This window comes from Sciurus carolinensis, chromosome X, assembly GCF_902686445.1.
Source record: "Sciurus carolinensis chromosome X, mSciCar1.2, whole genome shotgun sequence".
Lineage (NCBI taxonomy): Eukaryota > Metazoa > Chordata > Mammalia > Rodentia > Sciuridae > Sciurus > Sciurus carolinensis.
Window position 1 is genome coordinate 13,695,853 of NC_062232.1, and position 8,179 is coordinate 13,704,031.

Here is an 8,179-nt window from a genome sequence, read left to right on the forward strand (position 1 = left end):
AAACCAAAGGAAGAATGATATCGCTAATAAGTGGATGAGGACACATAATGGGGGGTGGGAAGAGTTAGTGTTAGGATTAGAGTTAGGTTTAGGGAGGGGGGCAAGAATGGAGGAAGGAAGGACTGTATAGAGGGAAAAGAGGGGTGGGAGTGGTGGGGGGAAGGGAAAAAAATAACAGAATGAATCAAACATTACCCTATGTAAATTTATGATTACACAAATGGTATGCCTTTACGCCATGTACAAATAGAGAAACAACATGTATCCCATTTGTGTACAATAATAAAAAATAAATAAATAATAATTTTAAAAAATCACTTTAAAAATTTACTAAGGAAAAAAAAAAAAAAGCTTCTCCTAGTGACTAAGATGTTCAGTCATATTTGGAAACCTCTGACCCAAAAGTCATCAAAGGCAATGACTTCAGAGGGTTCAATTGGGTCATTGGTCTATCATCCCTCAATCTCTCCTCTCTCATTCAGAATAATACCCCATTCCACACTCAAAGAAACACAGGACAGACACACCCTACTCACACACTGCAGCCCAGATTGAGCCATGGCCAAGGCTAAATTCCAGAAAGGGGCAAGCCTTCTCATTGACATGCCTTATACAGTTGCCCCAGGGAAATCCTCTATTTTGGTTTTGGGGTGGGGATAACTAGTTAGAAGACTGATCATGACCAGCAGCTGTCATGTTATTTCTGAAACTCCCTTATGACCAAAGACATGACTATCATACATATTTCTCCATCTGTAAGACAGGTCTCAAAACTGGCACTGCTGAGCTCGCTTCAGAAGCACATATACTAAAATTGGAACAATACAGAGAAGATTAGCATGGCCCCTGAGCAAGGATGACATGCAAATTCATAAAGCATTCCATATTTTTAATAGAGTTACTTTGAATTAGGCAGAGGGGAGTGAAGTGAGGTGAGGGATATGAGGATAGCAAAGACATTATTACCCTGTGTGCATGTATGTTTACACAACCTGTATAACTCTACAACATGTACAACCAGAAGAATGAGAAGTTATACTCCGTTTATGTATAATATGTCAAAATGCATTCGACTGTCATGTATAACTAATTAGAACAAAAAAATAAAAAGATCAAACTAAAAGAAAAAGAAAAAAAACTGGCACTACCACTATAGTCAACAGGCCATTAGTAGGCAAAAAATAGAGAAAGTACTGAAATCATGGAATTCCAAGAAACTGTCATTTCCACAAATGCCCAAATGACTTCGTTAGGTCGGGACTTGAGCAGCTACGTGGGGGAGAGCAGAATGACTGAGGCAGCGGGCAGGGAGCCAAAGAGCAACCAATCAAACATGGACAGGTAAACCTCACTGACCCTTATATCCACCTATCACTCAACAGGACCCCCTGCCTATTCCGGCCTATAAAGACCCTGGGCAGCCGGGGTCACATGCAATTTTCTCGATTTTCTCTCTGACTCTCCACCCTGACCTGTACCTGGGAGGGCTGGGAATTTCCCCCAAGAGCCAGATTCCAATAAAGCTTTGCTTCCGCCGTTTCTGTCCACTTTTGTTTGGCCACCAGCCCTTGCCCTCGAGCTTAGACTTTTCTTTTCCCCACAAGAAGACCCATTTCTCCTGGCTGCTCAGTGATGGCTCTCCAATTCCCTACGTGCACAGTCTCCTCTTAACACACACAGTGGTTCCAAGTCTACAGATTGCAGTTTCAAAAACCTGGAGAAAATCTGTAAGTTCTGGTTTGATGTAGTGAGAAAAGGACTCTGGGGACTCCATATTTTCTCAGGAGTGCCCCAAATGCTCACTCATTTGAGACCAAAAATGGTACTCAGAAATGTGGGAGCTGACATTCATTCAAAAATGGCTCCATTCACTGCAATCAACCTGTGAGACAACCAAGGCTGAAAAAATAGAACTGTTCCATCCCAGCTGATCCACAGCCCCAGGTGTTTTGATCCGGAATGCAGCTGGGATTTGTTTCCCTGTGAAGAGCCTGTGGCAACTGCTTTTATCATCCACTGTAAGTACAAATAGCAGCAGGAAATCAGGCAGCACAGGCAAAATTTTGCTGTGTGACAAATGATTTGGTTTCTTTCGATTAACAATCATGATTTGACCTGAAATGCCTCAATTAAAGGATTGGAGCAGGTGCCCTTGCTTCATTCGTTATATATGCGAGAGAGAGACAGAGAGACATGAAACAGAAAAGATGACAGGATGTTAATTCAGTGTGGCATATGTAAGTATGTTTTAGAGTAAGTAGATGGGGCATTGCATGATTTCACTCTCTCCACCCTCCATTCCTCATTCTAATATTCCAAGAAAGATCACAAACACTGTATTTATGAGAGCTCATTATGCCAATGTGTCTATTTGATGAATGGTGTCACTGATTAATGAAGACTTGAAACAATTGTATTCTGACTCAAAAGAAGTACACAGCTTTTAAGAAAAAAATCAAATAATTGGCAATCCTCCTGCCTTAAATTCCCTCTTCCATGTTCCTGCCATATATGTGTGTGTGTGTGTGTGTGTGTGTGTGTGCGTGCGCGTGCGCGTGTGTGTGTCTATCTTTTTACATCATAAGTATTTCCCTGTTTGCAGACACATTTCTCACAGGTAATAAAGCTTGTGAAACCAAGCTGGAGAGTCTCTTCTCAATTTTCCCCTTTTAGTCTTGAAACATGAAATATCATTTTCCTAGGCCACCCCTGGGACTGAGATGAGCTGCACAAGTTACAACTTGTAGGAATTAAATACAGAATGTGGAGGAAGATAATTATGAACCCTCAGCTGATTCACAGAGGCACCGAGGTACCTGGTAGGGCAATAGCATTCTGGCTGGTAGCCTTTTTTGTATTCTTTTGCTTTGTCTCCAAGGAACTTATTTTTCAACTTTTTATTTTGAAATAAGTTTAGACTTACAGAACAGTTGCAAAAATTTTACAGAGAATTCAATTATACCTTTCGCACAGCTTTCCCTAACCTTAACATATTATTTAATTGTAATATCATCAAAACAAGAAAATTAACATGAGCACAGTGCTATCAACTAATAAGGTTATTTGGGGCCTTATTTGAATTTCACCAGTTTTCCCACTGATGTTCTTTTTCTGTACTAGGGTCTACCATATTTCACCACATAGTCATCACCACCATATTAACTTATATTTACAAGTATTCTGTGCATCCTAATCTTGCACAGACAGTTTAGTAATAAGTGAACTTTAAGTAATACCAACACAATTTAAACAAAACTTCACATAGTGGTCATACCCCACGTTTTTGCAAAAACAAAAAAAAAGGCACAAAATCTACAATTATGTATTACAATACAGTACTCCTTAGACATCTCTGATCTTCCTCAGTCTTTCCTTGTCTATTATGACCTTGACACTGTTGAAGAGTAATGGGAAGTTATCTTGTAGAATATCTTTCCATTTAGGGTTGTTTGATGTCTCTTAATTAGATTGAGATTATGCATTTTTGTCAACAATACCATAGAAATAATCATGTTCCCTTCTTAGAGTATCATATCAGAGGGCACATGATGTTGGCATGTCTGACTACTAATGACGTTAACCATGATCACTCAGTTAAGGTATGTCTGCTGAGTTGTTCTACAGTAAAGTCACTATTTTCCGCCTTATAATTAATAAATAATTTGAGGGCAACAACCTGCTTCTCCTCAAATGCTCACCTACTGAGTTTCATACCCATCAGTAGATCATGTTTTTGATCTACTGATGTTTTGTGGCTTTTAAAGAGCCACAAAAGCAGTTGTTCAAAGAGCCTGAGGAAGATTCAAGAAGTGTTGAATACACTATGGGTTTATGGCATTTCTCTCATTGAACAAATGCAAGCAGTAGGCCTTGGGATACCAGGAATGTGTGTAGTTCTATTTCCTCACTTGGGATTGGTTGCAGAAGATACTTCTAAGTCTTTAGAAAACATGAAGAGGCTTAGATTTTACTGGTGAAGATATATGTGCCCATCTCTTCCCAAACAAAATATCCCATTGAATTTCCCCATGTGACTTTGACCTTAACCCTATCCCAAATAACTTCCCAATTGGCTAATATCCTTGGGTTTATAAGTGACAATCCCCCTCATGTCCATTAGTACTATCATCCCCACGTGAGAAAACTTGAATAGTCTTATATCCTTCTAGGGATTTGAGCAATTCCAAGGTAGTTTTTGTTTTGGTTTAATGGGGGGTTGTTTTTGGTTTTGGTTTGGGAGGTTTGGCAGTATGGGGGATTGGACCCAGGGGCACTCTACCACTGAGTTACATTTTCAGCCCTTGTATTTTTTTATTTTGAGACCAGGTCTTGCTAAGTGGCCCAGGTTGGCCTCAAACTTCCGATCCTCCTGCCTTAGCCTCCTGAGTCACTGGAATTACAGGTGTGTGCCACATGCCTATCAGTTTTGTTCACTGTTTAAAGAACTTGCCTAGCCAGATGCCCTGAACGGCTCTCGGCTTATTCCAGGTATGTTAAACTAACACAATCTCAAAGATGTTCCTGATAATTGTGGCCTAATTGAGAAATAAACTTGTCTATTAAAATAGTGCTATGGAATTAAATCAGTACCAAAGTGGAAAGGGAGTCATGGTAAGCCCCTACCTTTGACTGTAAAATTCTCTCCAAGTGGGGACAACACAATTTTGATATGTTCCAAGGGGCAGAAATAAAGAATTAGACTGAAGTCTACTTAGACCAAAGACTTTCTTTCTTGACCCACTGTTAAATATGTACACAATAGTGTGATATATTCTCAGTGGTGGCAAAATCTTTATACTGTGTACCCTGCATATGGGGCTGCCTCCTCAATAATTTCCCTTTATGAACCAAGTCATGAACTTGATTCTTCCAACCCCAGAGGCAAAGGTAGTTCAGTGAGAAGAAACTGTTCTAGAATGAGATCTTCTGATGTTCTTATTCACCCTCAGACTTGGGACCCTGCCCCCCGTGAACAGCACTAAAATCTTTATAGCAGATGCTCACCAAAGGGTACTTCCTGCAATGTGGGCTGTTCTTGACAAGAAAATATGCTACTTTGGCTATTAAGATGTGCTCCAAGTTGCTTTAGAAATAGCAATAGGGAGAGACCCTCACCTAGCCCCACTCATTTGTGATATGACTGGCAAACTGGCCTGAGTAGGACTAACATCAAAGAACATTATTCTCATAGTCCTATTTGGAAAGCAAGCTGTTATGGTTTAGACATAAAGTGTCCCCCAAAAGTTCATGTATGAGACAATACAAGAAGGTTCAGAGGTGAAATGATTAGATTATGAGAGCTTTAATCTGATTAGTAAATTAATCCATTGATATGGATTTAACTAGGTGGTAAATTTAGGCATGTAGGGTGTGGCTTGCAGAAGTAGGTCACTGGGGGCATGCCTTTTGGGTTTATATTTTGTCCCTGGTGAGCAGAGCTCTCAGATTCCTAGTTGCCATGTTCTGAGCTTTCCTCTACCATGCCCTTCAACCATGATGTTCTGCCTCCTCTTGGACTCAGAACTACAAAGTTGGCCAATAATAGATGAAACCTCTGAAACCATAAGCCCCAAATAAACTTTTCCTCCTCTAAGTTGTTCTTGTCTCTTGGTCACAGTGATGAAAAGCTAACTAAAATACAAGCTTTGACTGCCTAACTCCAATTGAGTTTATTGGCCCAAACCATTTGTCAGACTCTAACATCAGCATTTTAAAAAGGACCCTGTTGATTTGTCCAAGGGATGCCTGAAAGGGTGGGTCATGAATTATTATTTCCCTGGTGAGTTGTTTTTGAAAAACAAAAAAACTCAGACCCCCAGAGGATATTAACCATCTTGGTTTGTTTGTTCTTAACATCAGCATTTGAAGACCATGTGCACTCTGGAGAATGGAAAGTACACACCTTCTATAGGAAAAAGGGAAAGAGGTGGGGAGGATACTTAACAACTTATCGAAGTGCTTAATCTTCATGGTAACTCTGCAAGTTAAATAGTACTGGTCTGTTTTATAACTGAAACTCAGGGGTCAAGAAACCTGGAATGACAAAATGAGGTTCCAACCAGACTGGTTTGACTCCAAAGCCTATTCCTTCAGATTACACATTTTGCCTTTATGGAGCCCACCTTCCCCATAACAACAATGGTGAACCTAGAGCAAGTTTAGAAAATCTTCTATACATGCTGACCCAGTTGGGGGTGTCCTTATAAACCATGGCACTGGTTGGAGGACCCACTATTGGAAATAGCCTCTGATCCCTGTGGGCTTCTATTTTCCTCTGCCTCAGGCAGAATTCTAAATGCACATTCTCTGAATAGTAAAATAACTCTTTCAGCAGCCCTTCTAAGTGTCTCCTAACAGCTTTAGGTGGAGCTCAGCACTCCATGAATTTTACTGAGAGGTGATATGAAAAATCAATGTCCAGAGAATTTTCTAGCAACGGCTAGGAATTTAGCAGACCCAAACCACTTAAAAACCCATTGAAAAACTGAGAATTTGTCTTTTTTCTTTCTCTTTTTCCTCCTAATTTTCCTCTTCTCAAGTAGATAAACAAAATCTTTTATTTTCTCATCAAAACACACATCATTAACTGCTAATCAACTAAAGGCTCAGAAATCCCCAAGCAACCTCTCAATTTTCAGAAATGCTAGCAAGAAGTAAAGTACTGTTGATTGAGCCTTAGCTAATAGGACCAGGTCCGTCTCAGCGGACTCCAGGTACCAGGGGGAGTGCTATAAAGTTAGGTCCACAAGTAGACCTGCTGTTTGGGGATCATGAGAGACAGAGGCCCCTAGATCTTAGGTGTTAATGCCTGTTACTCACCAAGGTCATGAGGGCTGGGATTGCCAAGAAAACAGAGTGGGGAAGACCAAGTAGTTGGTAGCCACTGAGTCTGGGAGAGGAGACACAGGTGGCCTGGGAAGGACAAATGGAACCCATGCATGGAATGAGGACTGATTGACTGCTTGATACAAGAATAAAATAGCTTCAAGTCCAGTTCTGGCCTAGACAGGACTGGCTCCCCAAAATTGAGCACTGTGCTTTCCTTACCATTAGAGAAGGCAAAGATAGTCATCTGCCCTCACTATGGCTCTCTGGGTCAAGGTGTGGTGAGTTTATAGAGAAAAGTTCCATGAGGTGAACAAAGAAAATGTAAAAGGGAAATGGGGCCATGCCAAGGCCATCCAATAGGTTTGAAATTATGTGGAAGGCAAGACAGGAACATCTGCCCAAACTGCCTAAGGAATGCCAAAGAGTCTTGGCGATCCCACTTAATTTAATTCAACAAGTATGATGGAATCATGCTATGTAAAAGTGTGAGGGCTATAAAAGTGGAGATAGCAGGGATCCTTAGAAGACCTACATTCGTCTCTCATGTTTTTGGTCCTATTGATGACCCTGACAATCCATTGCATATGGAAAGGTGGCATCCTGCTGAGAGCTAATATTGAATTATGGCAATTTGAAGCTGGTATGGAGAGTTAAACATTTGACTAGTGACAGAGTCTAGCTATCCTTCAGGCATGGTAACATCTCTGCTATCTCCTAATGATGCCAAGAGGCAGTGCGACATAGTGGCCAAGAGCATGAACATTAGGATTCTGCTACCTGGGTTTATAATTGCAACTTTGCCCCAGATTACTTAAATGTATAGTGCTTTTGGTTTCCCATTTGTGAAACAGGGCAAACAGTTGTTAGAATTGTTATGAAGATTAAATGAGTAAAGACAGGATACTCAAAAGTCTTAGTCCCATTTTAAGCTTTAATAACTTCAGACATATGAACACTGCAAACTTGTAAAAACCATCATTCAAAAGATAAATTATTCAAATTTATTTTGCACTTCTTTAGTTTTGTGAACTAATTTTGCATATATGTAAAGTACATAGAAGACTTCTGGAAACACAGTAAATGTCTGTTTTTATACTCCCAAGTACTCACCCCTTAGCAGTTAGACACTGCCCTCTTTTATGAGGCAAATGAAAGACTGGGGCTGACTCCTTGGCAAATGTTAAGGATTTGCTCTATTTCTACTGGAAGTTCAGATTCCACTCCTTGACAATGAATCTGCATGAGGAACATTTCCACATCTCTATAAGACAGTGTCTATGGTTAAGGGTTGCACTATGCATAGTTCAAAGTGCAGATGTGGGCAATTCTGAACAAAACTTTCTTGGGACTA

The 8,179-nt window shown here is 40.3% G+C and overlaps 1 non-coding gene across 1 annotated transcript; it reads left to right on the plus strand.

The window, feature by feature from the left end:
• Nucleotides 1-784: 784 nt before the first annotated feature.
• Nucleotides 785-891, plus strand: LOC124972786 (U6 spliceosomal RNA). Its single transcript, XR_007106560.1, has one exon. It is a non-coding gene; the product is annotated as a U6 spliceosomal RNA (small nuclear RNA).
• Nucleotides 892-8,179: the final 7,288 nt, after the last annotated feature.